This window comes from Chelonia mydas, chromosome 1, assembly GCF_015237465.2.
Source record: "Chelonia mydas isolate rCheMyd1 chromosome 1, rCheMyd1.pri.v2, whole genome shotgun sequence".
In the NCBI taxonomy this organism is placed as follows: Eukaryota; Metazoa; Chordata; order Testudines; family Cheloniidae; genus Chelonia; species Chelonia mydas.
In genome coordinates this window covers 267,926,174-267,953,472 of record NC_057849.1, presented here as the reverse complement: position 1 = coordinate 267,953,472, position 27,299 = coordinate 267,926,174, and the positions used below count along the sequence as shown (strand labels likewise).

The following is a 27,299-nucleotide window of genomic DNA, read 5'->3' as shown; positions in this document are numbered from 1 at the left end:
GCCACACCCCCTGTGTCCCTACAAACACAGTCATGATGCAGTCAAGGCCTCCCCCCACACGAGAGCACAGTTCGAAAGTTACTCAGTCTTGGGCCCCCTCCACGGCGATTTGTAGATTCCCCTGGCGGTGTTCCTCCGGTAGACAACTGTTTCTCTGTCTGTTCCGGGCTTTCTTTTTCGCATTCCAGGGATGCCGGAGTGGATGATAAGAAATTCTCGCAGCCGGAGACGGGTCCGCAGACAAACAGCAAGCGTCTGGGTCTGTGGGCTGGGTCCTTCCACTCCCCCCCTCCGGGGAGCGGGTAAGCAGGCCCCCCCTCTCTCGGGGGGGGGTTCAGCTGGAGCGGCAGCAGCGTCCGATGGCGGGCGGGGGGGGGGGGGTGCTAACAGCCAGCCGGCAGCTGGCCAGCACTCTAGCAACAGCAGAGAAAGAAAAAAAAAACAACAAAAAGAAAAGAAAGGGGGAGAGCGTCTGGCCCGGTCGGGGGGGAAGCCAAAAGCAGGGGCAAAAAGCAAGAAAAGCCCAGGCCAGAGGGCAGCAGTAGGAGAGCAGGCTAAGTAGGTCCCTTTTCCCTGGGTAAGGCAACAGGGAAAGTTTTTTTTTTTTTTTTTTTTTTTCCATTATTCAGGAGTTTGAATTTTAATGCAAATTTTGCAGGCATCTTTTTTTATCTGTTCCTTTGATATTTCCTCCATGTTTAATAATACTTAGTGCTAAAATAGTGCTTTTTATTAAAGTGCCTAAAGGAAGTGTGTCAGGGTCGGGCCAGATGGCTATAGGAGAGTAATAGAAGGCAGATATATTAGCCCCAGGCTAAGTAGGTCCCTTTTCCCTGGGTAAGGTAACAGGGAAAGTTCCAGAACAATCAGGAACCTTCTGGAGGCAATTAAGACAGGCTTATTAGAACACCTGCAGCCAATCCAGAAACTGCTAGAATCAATTAAGGCAGGCTAATCAGGGCACCTGGGTTTTAAAAAGGAGCTCACTTCAGTTTGTGGTGTGCGTGTGAGGAGCTGGGAGCAAGAGGCACTAGGAGCTGAGAGTGAGAATGCGGACTGTTGGAGGACTGAGGTGTACAAGCATTATCAGACGCCAGGAGGAAGGTCCTATAGTGAGGATAAAGAAGGTGTTGGGAGGAGGCCATGGGGAAGTAGCCCAGGGAGTTGTAACTGTCACACAGCTGTTCCAGGAGACACTCTAGACAGCTGCATTCTACAGGGCCCTGGGCTGAAACCCGGAGTAGAGGGCGGGCCCAGGTTCCCCCCAAATCCTCCCAACTCCTGGTCGGACACAGGAGGAGTCAACCTGGACTGTGAATTCAGAAAAACGGCCAAGCTGAAAGCTGCTGTGAAGCTCCAAGGCGAGCAAATCCGCCAATAAGCGCAAGACCCACCAAGGTAGAGCAGGAACTTTGTCACAGTATATAAACGGCAAAAACATGTTACGTCTGACATTGAAAGATTAGCCTTCTTGACCCCATGCCTGGGTTAGGATTAATTCATTGTTTTAATGATAGCTCCTTTATGGAGATAAAAGCACTATTGACTGACTCAATTACAGCCACAATGACAGAAGCAAATCTCTCTTTCAATATTTTTGGCTAGCACAAGGCTCCCATAGAGCAAATGCACCTGGTCTCCATACTGCCTGTGCCAAACTTACACTTGCTGTCGGGATAGAAAAAAGATGTGCATCAAGCAGAGAAAACACAGCCCACAATATTCAAGCATGAGCAGAGTGGCATTCTTCTTCGTTTTTCCCTTTTTCTTTTGTCCTCTTAAGTTGAACGCTGAGGGCTGGATCATAGCAGTCAGGTCACAGGCTTGTGCAGAACACAGCACAGAGCTGCGTCATCCCAGAGGGAAGACCAGAGAGATTGTGCCTGAGGCAGGCAGTCTTTCCCCATGCTGCTCTTTGAAAGAAGGGTTCTACAATCTGGTTTATTCTTCCTAATGGATGAAGCAGTTGTTTGTCCCTGTGTGCTGGCCCCACTCCACAACCTATTACAGAGGTGGGTAGGACCCAGGGCCGGCTCTAGGTTTTTTGCCACCCCAAGCAAACAATTTGCCGCCCCAAGCTCTGAGAGCGCAACTGGCCAAGCCAAAAAAAAAAAAAAGGGGGTGGGAGGGTGGCCGGAATGCCGCCCCTGGAATTGTGCCTCCCTAAGCACCTGCTTGCTTTGCCTAGAGCTGGTCCTGGTGGGACCACGATCCCATCTTCTCCCTGTCCTCTTTTTTTGGCATATTTTTAAGCTTGTGAAGATTAGTCTTTTTTCAGTAAATGTCAGTGAACATTGACTGCTCTGTACACACACAACCAACAAAAATATCTCCCTCAAAAATAATCAGAATTTACGGGCAGGCAAAGTAAGAACAATGCTGGTTGGGAACTTGTTCAAGTTTGATTTAAGAATATTTACTTTGTATATTTTGAGATGTGATGTTTTAAGTTTTAAAGATTTAATGTTTTCAATCAGAATGTCTACTATCATTAATAATTGTTGTCTGACCTCCCCACAATATCCCGCAACTGTGAAAATTCTAAATGATTAAAAAATTTAGAAGGCTTACAAATAAACAGTGATATTATTCTTCAAGGTTATAAAAAAATAAAATTGAATTCTGCCAAATCTACATATTTTGCATCCCTGCATGCTGAAACAAGGACCTTGGTATAGTGTTTTCCTATGATAGATTTCACTTTACAAGTAATCATCCTATTCTTTTTAACTCTTCAGTATCTGTAAGTGAGTGTCCTCACACATTGGGCTCTGAAAGGGATTTGTCAAAGCCCTCACTTTGAAATGAGCATCAAATTATTTACTTTGAGGACCAATGATGCAACACACAATGCACCACTCAACACATGTGACCCTTTCTCCCTGCAGGGAATCAGAGGAAGCTGGCAGGAGAATATAATTATCTCTTCTTGTTAGATACTATATAGGTTTCAAATGGTAATTGTAAATGGGGAATCATCATCTAGTGGGTTTGTTTTTAAAGGCTTCCCTAGGGATCAGTTCTTGGCCCTACACTATGTGACAAGGAAGAAAGCATAATATCATCACTGATAAAGTTTGCAGAAGACACAAAGACTGGCGGAGTGGTAAATGATAAAGAGGACAGGTCACTGGTACAGAGAGATCTGGATTGCTCAGTAAACTGGACACAAGGAAACAATATGCATTTTAATATGGCCAAATGTAAGGTCATACATCTAGGAACAAAGTATGCAGGCTATATATACAGGATTGGGGATTTTATCCTGGGAAGCAGTAACTCTGAAAAAGTTTTGGGGGTCATGGTGGATAATCAGCTGAATATGAGCTCCCCGGGTGGTGCTGTAGCCAAAAGATCTAATGTGATCCGTGGATGCATAAACACAGAAATATTGAGTAGGAGTAAAGAGATTATCTTACCTCTGTATTTGGCACTGGCGTGACCACTGCTGGAACACTACATCCATTCTGGCATCCACAATTCAAGAAGAATGTTGATAAATTGGAGAGGGTTCACAGACGCGTCACGAGAATGATTAAAGGATTGGAAAACATGCCTTATAGCGATTGACTCAAGGAGTTCAGTCTATATAGCTTAACAAAGAGAAGGTTTAGGGGTGACTTGACCACAGTCTATAAGTACCTACATGGGGAACAAATATTTGATAATGGGCTCTCCAGTCTAGCAGATATGACACGATCCTATGGCTGGAAGCGGATGTACAGCTTAATTCCAGTGTGACTTTAACACTGAGGGTGATTAACCACTGCAATAGTTTACCAGGGGTTGTGGTGAATTCTCCATCACTGCCAATTTTAAATTCAAGATTTAACGTTTTTCAAAAACACAGGCTCGAGTTCAAATGGAGAAGTTCTATGACCTGTGTTATGCAGGAGGTCAGACTAATTGATCAAATCAGTCCCAGCTGGCCTTTATTAATCTGCATACAGGCCAGAGATGATGACTAGTAAATTTGATACCACATGTAGAACTAGGATTTTAGCTACTGAAGTTCAGAAATTCTCCTGGCACTTTTTGCAAGAGCTGTGACGTTAACCCCAATGTGCATACCAAGTTCATTTTGAGTAGTTACATTCTGAATATCAGAAGTTCCCCTACTTCAATTGCACATGGTAGTATTCTCCACTTTCCATCCAAATGTATTATACAGTACTGCTGTAAGCTCTTACAGGTATGTCTACGCTGCATTGTAAACCTTGGTCTGTGGGACCCGGGCTTATAGACTCTGTTTCAAAGCGCACGCTTGAGCCTCCAGACTGCATTGTAAACCTGGGTTTACAATTGCTGGACTTAGATCTCACAATCATGCTAAGGCATACATAGTGAACTACACAGACATTCTGACTTGGGTCTGTGGCTTGAGCGGTGTTGACACTGCAAAATGACAGGGCTTGGACTTGAGTTGCAGAGGGACTCAGCTCTGACCCCCACGCCCAGCAGGGTTCTAGGGCCTGAGTCAAACTGATTTGTGTGTAGACAAAAGGTGAGTTTCAGCTCAAACCTGAGTCAGATCCTGGCCATAATGTGCAGTGTAGACATACCTTTAGACAGTTGCCACGTTTTGCTGCAGAAGGTAACTGTAGATCTTTGATGGGCAAAGTGATAAGACTATATTGTGAACATATATGCCCTGATGCTGTGTAGTGCTGCTGAGTTTTATCAGCACCCCTCAGTTTCCCAGAATGGGACATATTATGATAAGTCATTTTCTAAAGGTGAAAATTATCTGATTCTTATGGAGAGTGGGAAGTGAAAGGGGAAAAATTCCAGCTTTGAAAGCTTTCTATTACTCATCCATATCTCTGAGCAGTTAACAAAGTCTCCGTTCAAACTTCAGATGGGAGGGGAATTCCCTAGGAAACAAAAAGAGGAAGTTGACATTTAGTTTGGCCTGTACCCTCACAAGAAAAGGTTAGGGTTAGAGACCAATAACAATTAGTGAAGACTGCAGAGGTCAGCCGTAAGACCTGTAACTATGCACAAGATCTCTCATCTTCCAACAGCTTCTGGACATTTATTTTTAAACTTCTGTAACATCTCCTTTATTTTATTTCTAATCTAGTTAATTCTCTTCAGTAGCCTTTGCTCTACAGAACACTAGCAAGAGCAGTAACCTTCCAGCAAACGTTAGTCACTGGCAAAGATTCTCTAGGTTAAAATCAATGAAAAGAGAGGAGAGAGAGAATCAAATATGGGTCTTATGGGACATTAACTATGTTTGTTAAGGGTTTTCCATTACTGCTCGGTGTCTATTATAAACGGATGGTATTGCAATATAGCCCCCATGAAATCTATAGCTATCAATAATTCAATCTTGAGAGCTTTATACGCAATGGGATCCTATCCTGGAGTTGTGTTATTAGTTTAGATGAAGATGTTAAAAGAAAAGAAGAAGGGAGGAGGAAAAATGGATTAGCCTTGATTGTCTATATTAGCCATATTTCTGAATTCTGCCAGCAGGGTAAAGGGCTGTAGTGCAAATACTTTTAGCTAAAGGAACTGATCGCCAAAAGCAGATCAGCCTAACGGGAGACAAAAAGGCATCTGTATAAAGTATGCTCTGTGATGTCAGCCATGTCCAAGTATAAAGGAGGTGAGCTTCATCGCCTTCTTGAACTAACTTGCTCTATTTGTGTAAAAGTCTCACCCAGATGGATTCAAATTGTCCAAATTAAAAGGCAGTATTTGGGTTAAAACCCTGTGAAATCCCAGAGAGTGTAGAGCATAAAAGAAAGAGAATGACTGTACAAATACACCTTGCAGCTATTTGTGAATTATTCTGTTGGTTATAGCTTGAAAACCCAGTTTTTCCTAGGGCCCACTTGTCAGATCACAAGTTAAGGATTAGGAGAATTCTATTTTATTAACTTTAACCACTAGCTTTGCCTCAGTCTTTATAACATTGAGAAACTTGCCAACAATGAATAAGATGTTTTGGGAATACAAGAAGATCCAAAGAAAGTTGTTTGCTCTCTGTGTTTATAACTGGATTAAATGTTCAGCTCATAAAGGCTGGAGCAAGAATGGGTACTTGAGGAATAAGGAAGTAAAAGAATTAACAAACAACATGATTGAAATCGAGTTGAAGTAATTGGCATTAGTGAAGTAAATGTATCTCATTTATCATGGAATTGTAGACTTCCAAACCTGACCTGATGATAAACCATACTTATCCCAGTTCATTGGCATAGCATCTGCTAGATACACTGCATGTGGATGAGCCACACTTTAGAAGCACGTCACTGCGCTGCTTAGCAGTGTACAATCAAGTATTGCACCAAATATATCCTCACAAAGAGATACACCACTTAACTTAATGGAAAGATAAAGGTTTGCTTGCATGACTGAACTTTCATGCTATCTGGATAAAGAGCCTGGGGAGTGTGAAATGACTCGTGTTTAGCTTCTTTCTCTGAAGATCATAGAATTTACTGGAAAGGTAGTAGCACTTTGGCCAATATACTGGGTTGAAGGAATCAGTCAGTTGTTTTCTATTACATAAAGAAAGAGACAATATGTAAGGGGGGAAAGGGTAATTGTTCATACAATAGAATGTTCTGCTTCCAGTCAAAAATATTGGCTTCTTTCTGTATTAGCTAGCAGAGGGCTATACTTAACTTTTAAGGCTATTAGTTGCTAAGGAACAAGTGACAGAGACTAACAATAATACATCTCTGAATAATAAAATAATAAATAATAATAGATTCTTTTGTGTACTATGCTATTGTTACGTCTCAGTATCAAAAAAACTGAAACAAAATGCCCAGAGGACCAAGCGAAAACTACAACAGCTAGTCTTTGAATACATTCTCTGACCATTCTGAAGTTGATTCTCCTCTCACCAATCCTAGTGAAAATCAGGAGTCCAGGGAGTTACCCTGATGTAAGTAAGAGGTAGGGTGACCAGATGGCAAGTATAAAAATTGGGAGGGGGTGTGGGGTAATAGGTGCCTATGTAAGAAAAAGCTCCAAAAATCGGGACATCTGGTCACCCTAGTAAGAGGAAAATCAGGACCTCTGCCTTTTTCGTTATTTTCTTTAAATGATTATTCTTTGTCTGCAAACCCATTTCAAGGATCTCAGTCACACACAATTAGCTTGCACATATTCTTTTCTTGGGAAGTAAAATTTGCCTCTTCTAGCAAAGAAATCCCAGCATAGAAGCTATCAGTGGGGACTGATTGCACATTGGTCTTGAAGTTGTATCAATCTGGGGTTTTCCCTATCATCCAGTCACCCAACATCCCATCAGCTCCAGCATCAAGTGAAAAAATAAAATACTAAATTAAATTTAAAAGAAAATTGTAGCCCTAGGATTTAAACTAGTGTACGCCAGAAAACCAATACCCAGTAACAAGAAGATATGATGTTGGAGTATCATACTGTAAATAAAGATGGCCTTTAAATATTCACAAAATATACTAGTGTGTGTGTGTGCCTGGCCAGTGGAGAAAGGCAGGCAAAAGACAAGTCAGTATAGCAGCAAACAGAGATTACTTTTTTTCAGCATGTGTGTTCTTGATCCAGAAGAGAACAGGGATTTTTTTAACAACACTTGTATCAGTCAGTTTCGTTCCCTGACAAAGCCTCATTAGCTTTGTTTTAAATGACAGTCCTTCTTCCGTTTGTGTCCATTCCAGGAGAAAAACTGGGGGAAAACAACCATTTTGCCCATTGCCATTTCTCAGGGGTTTTCCATTAGCAGGCAAGCAAATATGCATCTAAGTTTTGCAACACATGCTTCAAAATTGCCATGTAAGATCACAAAAAAATAACACCAAAGTGAGGTGGTTAATTGGAAAAGTTAGATACAGGTTAGGTTCTATTTTTATGCTTACTCAGTGGGAGGGAAAGTTGATTGTCAAATTACCAAATAATTGAGTTTCACGACAAAAACTTTTGCAACAACAACAAAAAGTTTCATCCAGTTCTCACTCCCATGTGTCTGATCACACTGACGGGGGTTACAGCCATACTGCTATTTCACTAAGTAGATTCAGGCTTGATGTATTTTGTAAATCTTGTAATCTGAGTTTCCAGGATTCTCAGCTGAGTGCCCTACTCTTCACTTTATTCATTCTGATGAAACTGAGAATCAGGTTACCATAGAAAAGGAAGTAAAAGAAATAGGAAAATAATATGAAGTGATGAGATTGAGCCATCCTCAGTGACGAAAATTCATTCAAGAGTAATTTCTCTTGCAACAACATGTAGTCCTTGATCCCCAGAATTATGCCTGACATGCAGGCCTCAGCCTGACAGTGGATTGTTACAATAAAGAACTGCTCAACAAATAACACATTAGAAATCTGTCAAAAGATTATTAATAAAACACAGGAGATCTGTTTGCCAACTTTCCAGAGTACATATTTCCACTGATTTAATTTGCTTTAATGGAGCACAATGCAGTGTCATTTACCCAATAACTACTGAGAAATTCAAGTAACAATTAGGGATATCCAAAGTGTTTTGCCTAAAGTAAGAAAACAGACAGGATCTTTACATAACCCTTGAATCTAATATGAAACTTGGAGATTTCTTTAAAAGAGAGAAAGAAAGAGAACACACTTCTGCTTTTCATCAATATCATCATGTGATGCTTCCTCACTACTACCTGCCCTTAGCATAAGGAACTCTTGTCTATGCCTGCCATGGTTCAGTTCCCCAACTCCACCGGTCACAGGCAACACAAGCACTCTCCTCTAGGCCTGGCCGGCCCTGCTGTCACTCTACAGATTAGCAATTGGCACACCCCAGCCCACAAGCCCTCTCCCTGGAGTGTCCAGCCCCTGGCCCACTGAATACTCACAGTATTTACCAATCTGCCACTTCCAAAGAAGCAGTACACCCCAGTTTACCAGTTTTACCTCAGACCACTGCTCAGCTTGACACACAGCACTTAGATATGTTTATAGTGAAATCAAGAATAAATTAAATTTAACAGAGCATAGTGATTCAAGTAGCAACTAGTAGTAGTACTGGAAACAAATGACAGGTTTCAGAGTAACAGCCGTGTTAGTCTGTATTTGCAAAAAGAAAAGGAGTACTTGTGGCACCTTAGAGACTAACCAATTTACTTGAGCATGAGCTTTCGTGAGCTACAGCTCACTTCATCGGATGCATACTGTGGAAAGTACAGAAGATCTTTTTATACACACAAAGCATGAAAAAATGGGTGTTTACCACTACAAAAGGTTTTCTCTCCCCCCACCCCACTCTCCTGCTGGTAATAGCAAATGGTTACATATAAGATAAAATCATAACATGCTTTCTACAACCTAGACTTAATTAACAGGATATTCTCATGTCCAATAAAGGACCGATAACCCAGAATCCGTGTAGTGCTTTACAGACAGGCTAGCTGTGACCCTCCTTTCATGATGCAGACATGCAGTCAGTTTGCCTCCTGGGTGAAGGATTCAGTGTGTCCCTTTGCACTCCAAGATATACCAGACCAATTCTGTGCGTTTATTCCTAAACAGAAAATCCCCCTGCTGTTTGTTTCTTCCTCTAGGTTTCCTCTCTTGTAGATTTCACAGTCTCTCAATTGGCACCTAACTCAGTATGCATCTAGGCATGTAATACACCAGACACAGATGGCCAGACAGGGAGATAAGTGTCAGTTACCTCCTGCCTGAAAGGAACCTCTCCAAGATAAAGGCATGTCACCAAGAGATGTAGATACATAACTCCTTAAATATTATCCCTACATATGTTTCACAGTGATTATAATGACCAATGGGCTATAGCTCTTGGTACAGACCTCACATGCCATCCTTTAGTGAACTATTATGCAGATGTCTGAACCAGGAGATGTCTGCCAGTTGGCACCAAGGGGTCCCTAGGTCACATAGAACTAGAAAGGTTGTTCTTGCAGACTTGCTGTCTCAGACTGAACTAGGAATTAATGGCAATATCAGAAAAGAACATGTTCTCATATTGCCTGCTTCACCTCTCTTTTTTAATTCCCCCCCCCCCCCCCCCGTTTTCACACAGCAGGAAAGAGGTGGAAAGTCAAGAAGTGCTTTTCCTCTACATCCTTGCTAATGCAAGATTATTCCCCACAGCGCATTAGCTAGTGTTTTGTCAAGTTATCAAAGCCTCACATCGCTAGTTGTTGGAGTGTTCCTGCCTCCTGCTTCTGTGGTCAAGGTTCCTCAGTCTTTAAGGCAGGGGCCATAGGGGAACCCAGGCCCTCCCCTCCACCAGGTCCCAGCCCAAGGCTCTGTGTAAGTCAACCCCTGAGTAGGGGAGCTCCCAGCAGGGAGTCTGTGTCCACTGCCCTGGGCTACTTCCAACTATTGCCCTTTCAGTTTGGGGCATGGCCCAAAAGTCCAAGTTCCTGTGGTGACTTGTCTCTAGTAGTGCTCCCTAGTGGACCCTAGGTGGCATCCTGCTGCAGTCCCAGGTTCCTCCACATGTGGCAACCATAAATTTGGCAGGGTCAAAACCCCGACAAGGTCTCCAAGCTTCAGTCACCTGGGTTCCTCTTAGGCCGGGTGCTCCTGTCAGCTATTATAGAAAAAGCGTGCTACACTAGAAAGTATTTTTGACGAGAAGCAGAGCCCTCTATTGTATTAGCAATTTCTCTTTCTCCCTTACATACTGTCTCTTTTGGCCAGGAAGATGGGGCTTACTTCCTGGTGGCTGCCTCGACTGGCAGGCTAGTGATCAGCTATCTCTTGCCTCTTTACCAGTCAGCCCCAAACTGAGGCAGGCTCCCTCCTTTTCTCTCCCCTCCAGGCCTGGCATTGGCTGCAGGTACAACAGGACAGGGCTAGCTGGCCCAAAGGCTCTCTTTAACCCCTTCTGTGCTGGTGGACAGTTTCTCTGCTTCACCACACTTTCTCAGGAAGACTCGTACACAACCTCATGCATCACAGCATTGGGAAGGGTTTCAGCCAAAATTGTCCCTATAAATTTGCCTCCTTCCTCTCAGACAGTCCTGCATATGACATCCTAACGCACTAGTGTCCACCCTTGGAGTTTAACACCCTTCAGTTATTTGTAGACTATTGTCAGAGGGGAAGTTGTTCTAGAGGTATTAATGAGTAACACTGGCAGCGAATGGTTTACCCTGATTTTGCCATAAGTTCCAGATACAATATTTACCATATATAGCACAGGCTTGTGCAAATTGGGGTTTGAACAGGTCTGAAGATAAAAGGATTGAATGTTTCTGAGGAGGAGGAAGATATGGATAAACAGAGGTTGTAGATGCCTGGGGTTGTCAAGTACTACATTCAGGATGGTCATTAAAATGATAGCTGTTTGACACACCAACCAGAATTTCAAATATAACCCCTGGGATGTGCCTTTTTATGCATATTTGAAGATTGAGGATGTGTGTATTTTTACACGCATTTCTCTGTTTCTCTTTTGCTAAATATATATTTCCAGACAAAAACAGAGTTAAGGTTGAGAGTCCATAACAATAATTTTAGGGTAAACTACATCACAGATGTTGTAATTGTCTCCCAAACAAGTATTATAAACCTAGGAAATTCAGAACGAAGGCGTAACTTAAAAGAAATCCACACATGGTAAGGTATGGAAATAATTGAAGACACCCAAACCACTCTGCTCTGTTATAACATGAGGGATTTTTGTAAATTTTATGAGTGTCTTTTAGAATCAATTTAGACTAATCTAGGGCCACACACACTAAAGTGTCACTCATAATTATTAATAAAATAATAGCTAGCTCTTATATAGCACTTTTTCTCCTTAGAGAGCAGTGATTTACAAAAGGAAGTCAGGATGTTATCCCCATTTTACATATGGGGAAATGGAGGCACAGCGAGGTAAAGTGACTTACCCAAAGTCAGCAGGCCAGTGGCAGAGCCAGGAACAGAACCCAGAGTTTCAGCCCAGTACTCTACCCACTAGGCTATATGATAGTAGAAACATTTCAATGTTTATTATAATGAAATATTTTCATATGATTGAAACAAAATATTTTGAAATAATGATTACCTTTTCATCCCAAATTGAAATGAAACCAAATCTCAGATTTTCCCATGGAAAGGAAATTCCAATTTTCAGCCAGCTGAATGGTGTCACCACAGGGCAGAGTTAAGGTTGCTCAGGTGCCCTAGAGTGCATTTCCATCGTTTCACCTATTTGGATTTCTTTCCAATCTGAAATTAATTCTAAATTTTCTCGGTTTATGATGATTGGTTTGGGGATAATTATAATATCCCTGCAGTGCAGTTTACTACAGCTGTGCAGAGAAAAGTAATTCTGTTTCACAGAAGATTTTGATATTTGAAAATTTGGTTTCATTCCAGTTTGGGAACCCCCGCAAAAAAAAATTTCAAAATGCTCCACAAGACAGAATTGAGATGTGACCCAGGCTCCCCAGCAACCTGCCAGGTGGGCTGCCAAAGAACGAGGCAGACAAGCTGGCAGGAAACCAAGCAAGTTTCCAATGGAAATCTGTCTGGCGGGCAGAATACTGACGGAATCCTGCCTGGTTTCCATAGGAAATTCTTAAAAATTGTGCCAGCTCTGCAAAACATTTCAAGTCAGACAAATATGCAATTTCTGATGAAAAATGTTTCTTCTCTAGTTTACCCTAACGTGTTGACACATTCTATGTTCCTTACCTCCAACGTATTGCAGTTTTTGTCTGGCACCTCATATGTTGAAGCTTTTGTGCAACTGGAGAAGAAATATATTCCTTCCCCTTGGTTCTTTGCTTTCTGGTAACCATTTACCAATGTTTATTGTTGCAAATGATTATGAACCTTCTTTCAGAGTTCAGTTACTGCAATTCTAGACATTGCAGTATTTATAAGATAAGATTCAGTTCTGCTTAACTAGGATCACAACCTGAGTGGTTAACGTTTGACAAGGAAGTTACTCTTTCCTCCTCCTTAGACACTACATATTAACTGATTCCTTGAGATCAACAAGGGCTCCCCCTTAAGTCAGGTTCCAGGTTCATTTAAGCAAATAAGTTAAACACTATAGTTCCTGTAAGAGTAACATATTTCCATTACTTTACTACACAGTGTGTTGGAGGAGAGGAAAATCCCCTTATTTCCACTGCTCTGATGTGTATGATAGAAAACTCCCAGTGATGACTCATGTTGTAGTACAACAAGCCTGTGCATGTGATGACTGACTTTCACGGATTGGGAAAGTAAGGGGCTTTCCACAGAACACTGCTGCATTCTTGGTGCTTTGCAGGGAGATTAGCTATTGTGTCTGTTAACTGGTTTGTGTGAAATCTTGGGCAGCAGAGGGACCCCAGAAAGCACATAATGCAGCAGAAACATTGTATGGAATGGATGTATATGGTGAACTGAGCAGCTGAGCTTGAATGAATAGGGAAAGTTGTTGGTAAACTGGAGGAGTGGCAAGGTTGTAAGCCAGGGAGTTTATGAACTGCAGGAATACACACTGGGTCACTGGAACTATTGCAGGCCATAAGCTGTACTCTGTTGCAGCTACATGCTTCTTGTCTTGCAGGATTTGCTCTAGCGTAAACATCTGCGTTGGTTCTGATACACAGCCAATTTCACTGGAGATAATGTAAAATTCCTTGCTCTTATAAAATACACAGTAATACTTTATACTATGAGCCCCAAGCACAGTAGCTGTCAATAATGGTATTGCAGGGTTTGGGGATATTTTTCTAGTGTCATGCCAGAATATTCTTTTAACATAGTAGATCTACGGAGGAGGGAAAGAATACAGCTTGGAGGAACCGAAACCTTCTGCGGGTTCCACAAGTGAGCTTTTGAAGCCCTGCTATTTAGCATGCTACATGAAAAAGTCTGCTTTTGATATTTACAGCATTGTAGGCCTAGTGTGTCTTCTCTGAAGTACTACTGGAGCAGGACTGGGCCCTGTGAACATACAGTACAGCTCAATGTTATTCGTTGTTTAAATAACATCATTTGAAATTTGTCACTGTTGCATGACTTCCTGCAGTCCCTGACAGTTTTGCATTCAGAGAAACAGTAAGAACTTGCCCTTTGCAAAGGGCACCATGCCCTTAAATCCCACTAGCAAAAGTCAGTATGTTGTCATATGGTTTGGGTTGGGGTTTTTCCCCTGATAATGGGACAGATACGCCTTTGAAGAGCTGGATGATAGTGAAGCCATGTATCATACCTCCAGACTATCAGAAAAGTAGGACATAAAGTAGAATTTCAAAATCCATCACTAGAGGAAGAGTCTGGCAGTAAACCTTGTTATGGTGACTTTTCCTCTTCTTCAGATTTGGCTTTAATCACTGCTGTGGGCACACTTCACTGCAGAGTTAGCACAAGTTCTCTACACTTGAGTTAACCTAACTCAGTGAGAGTGTCTATACAGTGAAACAACACTCCAGCTGCACAGAATGGTCATGTTAACAGATGTGTGAGGGGAAATAGCACAACTCATCAACACAAACACACTCCCCCCGCACCCCGGGCCACCCAACTCCTGCTAGGAGCACTACCGCTTAGGTTAAGGGGTCGTGTGTGTGGATGGGGCTCAAGTTAGGAGCAATGCAAATTAAGGGCCAGTCTACACCAGAAGTGCTACATTCTGAAAACACTAAGTTACACATTTTCAGAAGTGGCTTTAATTTTGAGTGCTTCAATTTTTGATGCCTAAAGTATCTCAAATTGGGCAATCAAAAAAATCAGAATTAAAGGGACGTCATCAGTTCAAAATTTGGTTAAATAAAAAAAAAATTAAGCAATTTCAAGCACTAAACCTGCCCCTAAGTTCCCCTGTTACTTTGTGTGTGCGCGCGCACGTGCACTTTTACACTCACATTTTAAAGAATGTTTCTCCCCTCTCTGTGGCTGTGTGAAAGACCCACACAAAGAAAGGGGAAATTGACCAACCACACAAGGCAGATAATCACTTTTCCTATCAGCACAGTGCTGTCAAATGCACAAAGCAAAAAAACAAACTACAGGGGGGGGGGAAAAATTTCCCTCTGCAATTTTTTTTTCCAGCTACAATCATCGTAAGTCTTACCTGAAACAAAGGCAGCTAAAACATTTACAGACAGAAGGGATTATATTTAAGTTAACACTATCCCCTTAAAGGTCACTTTACCTTAATGACTTACTCAAGGTCACTCAATGACTCAGTGTCAGAATTAGGGTTGGAACCCAGACCTCCTGAACCCCACTCCTATGCCCTGTCTCCACACACAGCTAGGACGCATCACCCTTGGATAGCACACTGAAAAATTGATATCTACAAGTGAGATAAATGCTCTTTCTGGAATCAATGACCTGGTTTGCATACTCCTTTCTGCTCTGTTCAGAGCAAAAGCATCATCATGAATGATGCAATTATGGAAAGGTAATAGTTTTGTAAGAAAACAGACCAGTACATGGAAAACACTTCAGACTTTATTTTTGCTGTATTTGTTCAGACATATTTCTGTGTAGAATTTGCATACTGTCTTTTTGACTAAATATTGCCACAGTTTATAAAGACATCCTGAAGGCAGCATCACATTATTTATCCAGAGCTGGTAGCAATGTCTATAGTTAAGATTTCCAAACACTCTCCATTATAAGACAGTTTTCAGCTGCTTAAAACTTCACTAAACTTCAACCATCTGGACTGAAATGTCCCAAGCTGACTTGTCTACCTCAGATTGACATTTTCTGAAACATCTCTTTCTGAGAAATGTCTAAACAGTTTTTGCTGAAGTTAGGAAAAACATTTTGCCCTTGTTAAATTCTTACAGACGTTTCATTAAGAAGCTGTCATCCCTCCATCCTTTCAAGCAGGGATGTTGCCACAGTATCAGGGACATGCCTTTTCCCCTCCCTGTGAAGAGTCTATCCAAACTGGGCTAAACAGCTAATCGGGACTTTGCCTGTGATGGCTTCTTCTACAGTCAGCATCCACTGTGGCGCCAGGCACTGGTACTGAGGACGGAGACTATCTATCCTGTGTTCTCAGTGCTCATGCTGAGAATGCCCAGGAGAAGGCTAAAGCTGGCTGACTAGAAAGCAGAGGGCTGAGGAGCAGGGATAAGCTATGTGAGTGATAGGCACAGGAGACAGATACAGGCTACAGGACTAAATGCTAGAGCAGGGGCAGGCAGGGTGTATGGAGAAGGAAAGGTCTATAGCTACTAGATTTTAGACTTCCTTCCAGAACCTTGAAGAGAACCCAGGATTTTTGAGTCTCAACCTCAAAATTCCTTTGGTGCCTAGCAAATAATTGTGAAACCCACTGGCAAAGTGTGTGCGTCATCCCCCACTAGTGGCTGGTGCATATAGAGGATAACAGCCTTCTGTTTCAGTCAGTTACTCCATTAACTCCAGTGACAGAGGTCTGAGTTGTGGATCTTGGTTATGACCGTGTAGGGAACAATATAGTTCCACGTGATGGAATTTCTTGTTTTTTCAGTTTGTTTTATAAAACCCTTGGAAATTACATACAAAACTTTGATGTACAGAAGAGTGAGTGAGAGGAGAATCAGGACCCCAAAGTTATTACCCAACTAGCAGATATTAAGTAGGGTATTACAAGATTTTTGCACCACTTAGAGGTGTAAATATATGTTTTTACACACACAGAGTAGATATGAGGATATATGTAGTTTCTTTAAAACTGTAGCTACTGCGTTTTGAGCAGCTATTTTATGCAGACTATGTGATGAACTAATTTTCTTATTTGCAAATAATTTGCATAAGTGCCATAAATTTACATTTATGGACAATTATAGTTGGTCCCAAGCAGCAGTAAGTTAAGACATGCAGCTGCACAACACTTGCAGCTATGACTGAGAGGGAGGGCCTGTGTCTAAAGGTAGCTGTGAGCTGGTTGGTTAGGGCTGTGGTCCAGCCATCCGGGAGTAACAACCTATTTTTGTATTGGATAACAATAGGGTAAACAATCAGCGTTTGAGATCCCATTATGCTAAGCACTGTACAACAATTATTTTTGGTCACTCCTTACCTGGTGTGGATTTGACCCAATGTTGTGAAGATGAACAGTTCTGTGTCCTGCTCCAGATCATATACCAAACTACTGGGGGACTGGATGAACAGTCACTTCTGAAATCTGGAGGGCTGCAGTGCTTCCTCTCCCAAAGACAGCAGATTATGCTGGCATCAATGTTGTATCATAATCCAGAAGCTAGCCCCTGACATATAAACGCAGAGCAGTTGTCACCTTTTCCTGGAAATCAAGTATTAATCTCCTCAGTAGGCCTCTAACTGCCTCTATCTTGGCAGCCACACTGAGTACTGGAACACAAGCCCTCAGGAGTTAACAGCACACTTGAGCTAAAGAGTCAAGCTCTCAAGCTGGGCCTGTAACAGACTCGCATGGCTAGGGCTCACAGGAGGACACATAAAACACACCAAACAATGAGTGACGTCTGCACTTCAGTGTGAGGAGAGAAAAACCTGGCATTGCACCTGTGCCTTTGTCTTGCCGATGGCACCACACAGCACTGCCACCAAGTTACTGGATGGACTGTGGTCATTTCCTTTCCCAGGTGTTCCCTGAAAAGGATTTCTTTGCCCTTTATAGGGTATTAAAGTGAAGACATGTGTTGGGAGGTTCATGTTAAGTGAACTGTCCCATATGATCCCCCTTCCATTGCTTAGCTTAGTCATTAATTTTCTCCTTGTGGTGGTTCAGAGAGGCCCCACAACAGCAAAGAAGGGGTTAAGGAGAGCCTTTGGGCCTAGCTAGCCCCTCCCTGCTATACCTGCAGCCAATGCCAAGCCCGGAAGGAAAAATAAGGGAGAAAGGCTGGCTCAGAGCTGACCGGCCAGGAAGAAGCTCTGTCTGAGGGAGCTTCACTTGTAGAGGCAGGCGTGCCAGCTGAAGCAGGCACTGGGGAAGAACTGAGACACCCCAAAGAGCTAGCCACTCTCAAATCAGAGACTGAGAACCTAGCCTGAACAACAGGGCAAGGATGCCCCCCTCAATCCCACTCCCAGAAGACTAGGGACAGACAAGTGTTGAATTACAGCTGGGTTTTCTTTGTGGAACATTTGAAGCTGAATCCAGAAAAGGGGTAAAACTGACGGGACAATTAGCTGGCTGGCTCCTACCCATCTCAGTGAGCTCCAAAGACAGAAAGACATATTCCCCATCCTGGGAAGGCCTTTGGCCACAAAGGGGTATTTGGAAGGTCCCCCAAGGGGGTGCTGCTCCAGACACACTATTACTCCCCTTTACATTACTGGCTTCCAATTACTTTAATCACTTATTTTTCTTACACTCTAGCTCTTTTGCAACTTTTTTTGTATTACTTATTTCTGTTCATAGAATCATAGAATATCAGGGTTGGAAGGGACCTCACGAGGTCATCTAGTCCAACCCCCTGCTCAAAGCAGGACCAGTCCCCAACTAAATCATCCCAGCCAGGGCTTTGTCAAGCCTGACCTTAAAAATATCTAAGGAAGGAGATTCCACCACCTCCTAGGTAACGCATTCCAGTGTTTCACCACCCTCCTAGTGAAAAAGTTTTGCCTAATATCCAACCTAAACCTCCCCTGCTGCAGCTTGAGACCATTACTCCTTGTTCTGTCATCAGCTACCACTGAGAACAGTCTAGAGCCATCCTCTTTGGAACCCCCTTTCAGGTAGTTGAAAGCAGCTACCAAATCCCCCCTCATTCTTCTCTTCCGCAGACTAACCATTCCCAGTTCCCTCAGCCTCTCCTCATAAGTCATGTGTTCCAGTCCCCTAATCATTTTTGTTGCCCTCCGCTGGACTCTTTCCAATTTTTCCACATCCTTCTTGTAGTGTGGGGCCCAAAACTGGACACAGTACTCCAAATGAGGCCTCACCAATGTCGAACAGAGGGGAACGATCACATCCCTCGATCTGCTGGTGATGCCCCTACATATACATCCCAAAATGCCATTGGCCTTCTTGGCAACAAGGGCACACTGTTGACTCATATCCAGCTTCTCGTCCACTGTAACCCCTAGGTCCTTTTCTGCAGAACTGGTCCCTAGTCTGTAGCGGTGCATGGGATTCTTCCGTCCTAAGTGCAGGACTCTGCACTTGTCCTTGTTGAACCTCATCAGATTGCTTTTGGCCCAATCCTCTAATTTGTTCTGGCACAATGAGAATTCTCTTTAAAATAAAGTCCTAAAAAGTGTAGTTTTTGGGAAAATAATTTAATGGTCCCTTCATCCCAGTTTAGATCCTTGTAATCAGCCTTTGTTTAACAAGACTGTACAGTTCCAGTAGAATACTTCTGTAGTTATGTATAAAGAATGTAATTTAAATGCTAAGCATTTCCTCTTAAACCATTTATCTAAGTACAGTTAACCCTAATGTCTTTCCATTTAGCGTATAACCTTTGTTGACAGAGAGAGATAATTTGGCAAACAGATGTATTAAATTAGAAAAGGTCAAACATGACAAAAGCCAAAAGCCATGTGTGAGCCTAAGCATATATAAATATTTATAGGAGTAAACAAATTAATGTACTGTTTGATGGCTATGGAAAATGAAGATATGTAAAATAATATTTTACAAGTGATACATACTTTTTTGCTGTATTGTCAGAGAATGAATGGCCATGAAACCCATCTTAGCAGGAGCTTATATTTTGCAGAAGAAAATTTCTTTATAATTCATTTTAGAGGTTTTCCTGCTTCCCTTACATTCATGAAAATGGCCCTAATTTCACAGACAACCTGTCTATTTGAAAGTAGGACCTATCTTGAATAGAGGGTGCTGATTTTCACTCAAAAATGGTCCTGCTTTCAAATGACAACATGGCAGGAGATACTCAGCCCTTCACAGGATCTAAGCCCATATATTCAACTCCCAGTGTTAAAATAAATTCTTACAATAGTTAATTTAGAACCTTGTAGGCTTCTTCCGGGCTCTGACGTTCTTCCAAGGACAAAGCACTCTAAAATTTGACAGATGTTTCCTAGAGCTGTTTGAAGAACAGTAAAAATATCAAAAATTTCTTGCAAGTTAGTTTGAAAAACCAAACCAACACTTTGATGAAATCCTGCCTGTTAAAAGTTGGCTATTGTTTATTGTTAAAATTTTGGTTGTTTTTCCAACTTCCTCCACTACAAAGCACATTTACAACAAACAATTGTTGAAAACTACAAAGCTAGAACAACAGCTACAGTCCCTCCCCACCACTGTACAAGACATTAATTTCACTGGAGCTATAGAACGACGGGTCCAAGCCTCACCTAGGTGCATCCCAAATACTACCTACACAAGGCTAGTATAGAGACCTTCATGATACCCAGGGAGTCCAGAGGGGTGCACTTTGGGCCCCTACCTTGGCTTTCTGAACCCCAGTCCATTCCACCCTTATTGTTTATTCTAGTCTCATCTCAATACTTAATTTTTTTAAACCAATCAGCATCCAGATAAATGTCAAAATGATGTTCTATATGGGATGAATTTTACTCCCCCCACACACTCTTACAAATCTCATCAGTCAATGGGAGCTGTGCATGCTCATCCTCTAACCCAAAGACAGAATTTAGCCCTCAATCTGGAAGCGCTTAGTTTGAACTGCAAATTTACTTCAGTACACACTCAGTTTTTCCCTGAGGCCCCTGGAATAATGGGATTCACAAAGCCAAATCACTGTGTCTTTAAATTGCCGTATTTGGGCACAACTCCCCGGGACTTTAAGGGGCATTTTGTCTGGGTAAGGCCTGGCCAAATGTGAATAACGACTGTGAAGATAATTTGCAAGACATTTCTAGTTAAAAAAATGTGAGAATTTCTTACTTGTTAGGGTTCCCAGGTTTCCAACTGTCAGACAAATGCTTTTTAAAATCCATGTTGCAAGTATTATTCCCCAAATTTCCGGCACTATTTACATCATATTCTGATGTACCCTCAGACATACACCATATTGTACTATCATTTAATTCATACTCTGATATGCACACTTGCACATGTATCTGTTGTCTTGTTGTGCCCTACAGCAAAGCACTTCATAAGCAAGCATATTGCAGCAATAAGAGTAGTCAATAATCCACTTGGCCTACGAGGGAGTCCATTAATTTTAAACCTCTGTAGTATGATCAATTGCTTACGACTTGGAATGGCTCTCAATAAGATTTTTCAGTCAGCTTAAAGGACCCTCAGACTTTAAAGATACTACAGTGTCTACTCTCAGCAGGAATTATGTAGCTTTATAGGTATCAAGCAGAATTGTTATAGACAGACGCTCATAAAAATAATATTTTGCTCTTTCAGAACCAATAATTCACTGCTTGCTCCACTATTAAATTCCATAAGTTGTCCAACTATAGTATATTTTTTGTATGCAGCTACAATGTGCTTGTCCTATCTTTGCATTATTCAGCCTTACTTCCTATTTAGGGTAATACATCACCTATAATTGTCTTAAATGTAAGGACTGTAATTCACTGCAGAAAAGTTTCATCGTATCTAATAAGAAAGCAGCTTTCATCAAAGAAAAATAAGTGATTAGTTATGTCTGCAAATTGATCATCTTTGATCAACCTCAAATCAGCCTTCTCATCACCCTCCCCCTGTATGATTAATGGGCGGGCTAGGGCTGACCTAGGAGAGAAGGCCTTAAAAGTCAGAGGCTAAGCAACCAAAGGGAGCTAGTGAACAGGGGACCGCAAACAGGTCATATCGCCAGTGCAAATGCTGCTCCTATCTCCTCCACCTGTAGCCAGACAGACAGCTTAACCATGGATGCCTCTACACAGATCCTGGTGTGGACTTGCAGAGACTGTAGCCTGCATTTCCCACTCAAAGAAAGCCGGGGCGGGGAGGAAGACACCATCCAGTGTGAATTGTGCCTGCTGGTGGAACCTCTCAGGAGCAGGTGGGAGAGCTACAGGAGGAGGTAGCTAGGCTGAGGAGCATCCGTGCCCACGAGGAATTCCTTGAGTGTATTCATATGGAAGCATCCAAGGCTGAGGAAGCTATCCAGCTACAGAGGACTGCTGTTACACCACTGGGGGAGGAGGATATGGCTCTGTCACAGGGAGGACACTGGCTGTTGGTTACTTCTGTCAGCAAGCAATGCTCCACTCCTACTCCCAACTCACCCACCCACCATGGTGATGGAAAACCAATATGCTGCCCTGGCAATGAGGAATCACCCCCAAAGGTGGAGGCGGAGGAGGAGAAGTCATGTACCCCCAAGGCTGGGAAGATCACAGCCACCACTCCTAGGAGGAAATGTAGGGTAGTGGTGGTTGGTGACTCTTTTGAGGGGGACATGGCATCCTGGGAGGTATGCTGCCTGCCAGGGGCCTGTATATGAGACATTATGGAGGGATTGTCAAGGATCATCCGGCCCTCTGACTACTATCCCATGCTACTCATTCATGTGAGCACTAATGATACTGCAAGTATGACCGTCAGCAGATCAGAAGTGACTACAGGACTCTGGGAGTACAGGTGAAGGAGTTGTGAGCGCAGGTGGTGGTCTCTTTGATCCTCCCAGTCAAGGGTAGGGGCCCAGGCAGAGACAGATGCATCCTGGAGGTGAATGCCTGGCTGCGAAGATGATGTTGCCAAGAGGGCTTTGGCTTCCGTGACCATCGGATGCTGTTCCAGGAAGAAAGACTGCTAAGCAGAGATGAGGTCCACCTATCGAGGAGGGGAAGAGCATATTTGGATACAGACTGGCTAACCTAGTGAGGAGGGCTTTAAACTAAGTTAGAAGGGGGCAGGTGACCAAAGCCCACAGGTAAGTCAAGAACAGGGAGACTTGGGAGAAAGGTCAGAATTTGGGGATGGGAGGGAGCCTGGGCTGTTATAGCAGGGATAAAGGAGAGACAAGATAGAACTGGGGTGGGGAAAATCAAATCAGTATCTTAAATGTCTGTATACTAATACAAGCAGGAAGAACTCAAAATACTAGTAAACAAACAACTATGACATGGTGGGATAATACGCCTGACTGGAATATTGGTATAGAAGGGTACAGCTTGAGATGGAAATAGGAGATAGATTTGTTGAAAGTCTCTGGGTAAGGAAAAAAGGGGTAAAAAAAACAAGGGTGATGTCATGGTAGGGTCTACTATAGACCACCTAACCAGGAAGAAGGAGTGGATGAGGCTTTAAAAAAAAAAAAAAAAAAAAAAAAAAAACCACACAAACACCACACACAACAACTAAAAATCATCCAAAGCACAGGACTTGGTGATGATGGGGGACTTCAACTACTCAGACATCTGTTGGGAAAACAACAGCAGGACATAGATTATCTAACAAGTTCTTGGAATGTATTGGAGACTATTGTTTATTTCAGAAGGTGAAGACAGCTATCAGGGGAGAGACTGTTCTAGATTTGATTTTGACAAATAGTGAGGAACTAGTTGAGAATTTGAAAGTGGAAGGCAACTTGGGTGAAAGTGATCATAAAATGGTAGAGTTCATGATTCTAAGGAATGGTTGGAGGGAGAACAGTGAAATAAAGACAATGGATTTCAAGAAGGCAGACATTCTCCGGGAGTTGGTAGGTAAGATCCCACGAGAAGCAAGCCTAAGGGGAAAAACAGTTGAAGACAGTTGTCAGTTTTTCAAAGAGACATTATTAAGGGCACAAGAGCAAACTACCCCACTGGGTAGGAAAGATAGGAAGTATGGCAAGAGACCATTCTGGCTTAACCAGGAGATCTTCAATGATCTAAAAATCAAAAGTGTCCTACAAGAAGTGGAAGCTAGGTCAAATTACAAAGAATGACTATAAACAAATAAAACAAGTCTGTAGGGACAAAATTAGAAAGGCCAAGGCACAAAATGAGATCAAACTAGCTAGAGACATAAAGGGTAACAAGAAAACATTCTACAAATACATTAGAAGCAAGAGGAAGACCAAGGACAGGGTAGCCCCATTACTCAATGAGGAGGGGACGGGGAATAACAGAAAGTGTGGAAATGTCATAGGTGCTTAATGACTTATTTGTTTTGGTTTTCAGCAAGAAGGTTGGCAGTGACTGAATGTCTAACATAGTGACTGCTAGTGACATAGTGAATGCTAGTGAAAATGAGGTAGAATCAGAAGAGACTAAAATAGGGAAAGAACAAGTTAAAAATTACTTGGACAAATTAGATGTCTTTAAGTCACTAGGGCCTGATGAAATGCATTCTAGAATACTCAAGGAGCTGACTGAGGAGATATGAGCCATTACTTGTTATCTTTGAAAAGTCATGGAAGATGGGAGAGATTCCAGATGACTGGAAAAGGGAAAATATAGTGCCAATCTATCAAGAGGGAAATAAGGACAACCCAGGGAACTACAGACCAGTTTGCTTAATTTAGTTGCTCCATTATCTTTCTGGGTACAGAAGTTAAGCTATCTATTTGCAAACATCTAGAAGATAATAAGGAGATAAGTAACAGCATGGATTTGTCGAGAACAAATCATGTCAAACCAACCTGATAGCTTTCTTTGACAGCGTAACAAGCATTGTGGATAGGGGGGAAGCGGTAGATGTGTATATCTTGATCATAGTAAAACTTTTGATACAGTCTCACATGACCTTCTCGTAAACAAACTAGGGAAATGCAACCTAGATTTTGCTAATATAAGGTGGGTGCGTAACTGGTTGGAAAACCATTCCCATGAAGTATTTATCAGTGGTTCTCAGTCATGCTGGAAGGGCATAACTAGTGGGGTCCCATAAGGATCAGTTCTGGGTCTGGTTCTGTTCAATATCTTCATCAATGAGTTAGATAATGGCATAGAGTGTACACTTATAGTTTGCAGATGGTACCAAGATGGGCAGGGTTGCAGGTGCTTTGGAGGATAGGATTAAAATTCAAAATGATCTGGACAAACTGGAGAAATGGTCTGAAGTAAATTGGATGAAATTCAGAAAGGACAAATGCAAAGTATTTCATTTAGTAAGGAACAATCAGTTGCACACATACAAAATGGGAAATGACTGCCTAGGAAGGAGTACAGCGGAAAGGGATCCTGAGGTCATAGTGGACCACAAGTTAAATATAAGTCAGTGTAACACTGTTGCATGAAAAAAAAAAAAAAGAAAGAAAAAAGCGCAGCGAACATCATTCTGGGATGTATTAGCAGGTCTGTTGTAAACAAGACACAAGAAATAATTCTTTGCTCTACTTCACTGATTAGGCCTCAGCTGGAGTAATGTGTCCAGTTCTGGGCACCACATTTCAGGAAAGATGTGAACAAACTAGAGAAAGTCCAGAGAAGAGCAACAAAAATTATTAGAGGTCTAGAAAATATGACCTATGAGGGAAGATTGAAAAAAAAAAAAAAAAAAAGGGTTTGTTTAGTCTGAAAAAGAGAAGACGGGGGGGGGGGGGCATGATAACAGTTTTCAAGTACATAAAAGGTTGTTACAAGGAAGAGGGAGAAAAATTGTTCTTCTTAACCTCCAAGGATAGGACAAGAACCAATGGGCTTAAATTGCAGCAAGTGCAGTTTAGGTTGGACATTAGGAAAAAACTTCCTAACTGTCAGGGTGGTTAAGCACTAGAATAAATTGTCTAAGGAGATTGTGGAATCTCCATAATTAGAGATTTTTAAGAGTGGGTTAGACAAACATCTGTCAGGAATGGTCTAGATAATACTTAGTCCTGCCTTGCATGCAGGGGGCTGACTAGATAACCTCTCAAGGTCCCTTCCAGTCCTATGATTCTGTGCACTCCCTTGTGACCAGCGGGGCTGTGCACTCTATTCTCCCTCTCCCAGAACTTTTTATCCAGACTCTACATGCTTGCTTATCCAATCACCACCCTTATTGGGGTCTGGATTTATTCAGACAAAATAAACTCAAAAGTAAAACTCAAAGGCTCAAAAAAATCTGTCCCAGGGCCTGGCTCCTACCTCAGAGTCTGAGTGAACTAAAGGGTTCCTTCACAGAGTCCTTTTATCAGTTCTTAGGATGACACCCTGCTCAGAGCTTACCCCCTTACAGAATTCACCGAGTCAACCTGCACCCCAAGAACTGCTTCAGCTCTCATATGAGGAACCAACTGCTTGAGGTTCCCTACCCGTGCCATGTGTCTCTGGTTTAGCAGGTCTGCTCAAGCTTCAGGTCTCCTGTAGGCAGCTCCCTCACTCCATTGCTTTTAATTTGAGTGGGCATGTCGGGGCACCAACTGCTTGACTCACCATCTTCATCTTTCCTGGACAGAAAATCCATATTGTGGTGATTTTTGCTGGGAGGCTCTATACAAAAACAAAGGGGCTGTAAGGAGAGGTACCAACAGGTAACCAAAGCATTTGAATTTTTCATCATCTGGAACCAATAGAGCGCTGTGTGGTCAGTGACAAGAAGAAGGGAAGTCCCAAACAAATAATAGTGCGGGGCTTTCGCCACCCACTGTATTGGTAGATATTCAGTCCTTGAAAAGGTGTAATGGGTTTCATAGCCCAGGAGTTTCTCACTTGTCTACAGAATAGGATGTTCCTGACCATGGAACTTCTGGGACTTTGCCGCTCCCTGGACTCAGAGTGAAGTCTCCGTGTGTGAAATAAATTATTGACAGAATTCAGGGCTACATGGTACAGGCTTGTTACAGAGAAACCATTTAATTTCTTGGAACACCTCTCCCCCCACCCCCATCACACTGGGGAGACCAAGTGACCTGCAGAGGACCTGTTTTGTTTTAAAATGAGATCCATAAGGGGAGCTGCTAGAGAGGCAAACCTGGGTACAAGTCTCCTATCATACCCTTTACCATTTCCCACCAGATACCATAAATATGTGGTCTCCTGCTTCCCTAATGTGCATTCCTTTAGGGTTGCAGTTACATTGGCATCCCATAGGGACTGAAGGACTGTGGCTAAGTCCCTGAGGTGGGTCAGCCAATCCAGACTGTAGACCACCATGTCATCCAGGTGGTCTGCCACATAGGATTGATGTGGCTGCAGCACTTGGTCCATTAGTCTTTGAAAGGACATATTAAACTGAAAAAGGCCTACAGGTGTTGAGAAGGCTATCTTGGCATGGGAATCAGAGGAGAGCAGGATCTGACAATAGCCTTTAGTTAAGTCTAACAAAGAGATGTATTGGGTTTGGCTAAGCCAATTGAGCAGGTCATTAGCTTAGGGCATTGGACCTGCATCGAAGTCAGAGTTCACAGTGATTTGGCAGAAGTCAATGCAGAATCGCATAGTCCCATCTTGTGTAGGGATAAGGACCATCAGACTACACCAGGGATTTCTCAGTTCCTCAGCCACAACTAACTTTAATGTCTCCTGGACTTCATGTATTAACTGGGTCTTAAATCCCTTTGAGATTGGATAGAACTTTTGACTGGACTGGGTGCCAGGTTGTATATGAATCCGATGGGTTACTATAGGTTTGTC

At 42.5% G+C, this 27,299-nt stretch overlaps 1 long non-coding RNA gene across 2 annotated transcripts in view; it reads right to left on the bottom strand.

Moving 5' to 3' along the window:
- Positions 1 to 27,299, bottom strand: part of LOC119565271 — a 66,070-nt gene that overhangs the window by 35,393 nt on the left and 3,378 nt on the right. The window contains exon 2 of one of the 2 annotated variants that reach the window (XR_006290784.1): positions 25,979 to 26,156. This is a non-coding gene — a long non-coding RNA (uncharacterized LOC119565271). Of the gene's footprint in view, positions 1 to 12,629; positions 12,730 to 25,978; positions 26,157 to 27,299 lie in introns of those variants that run through there. The other variant, XR_005223898.2, reaches the window with a different exon arrangement.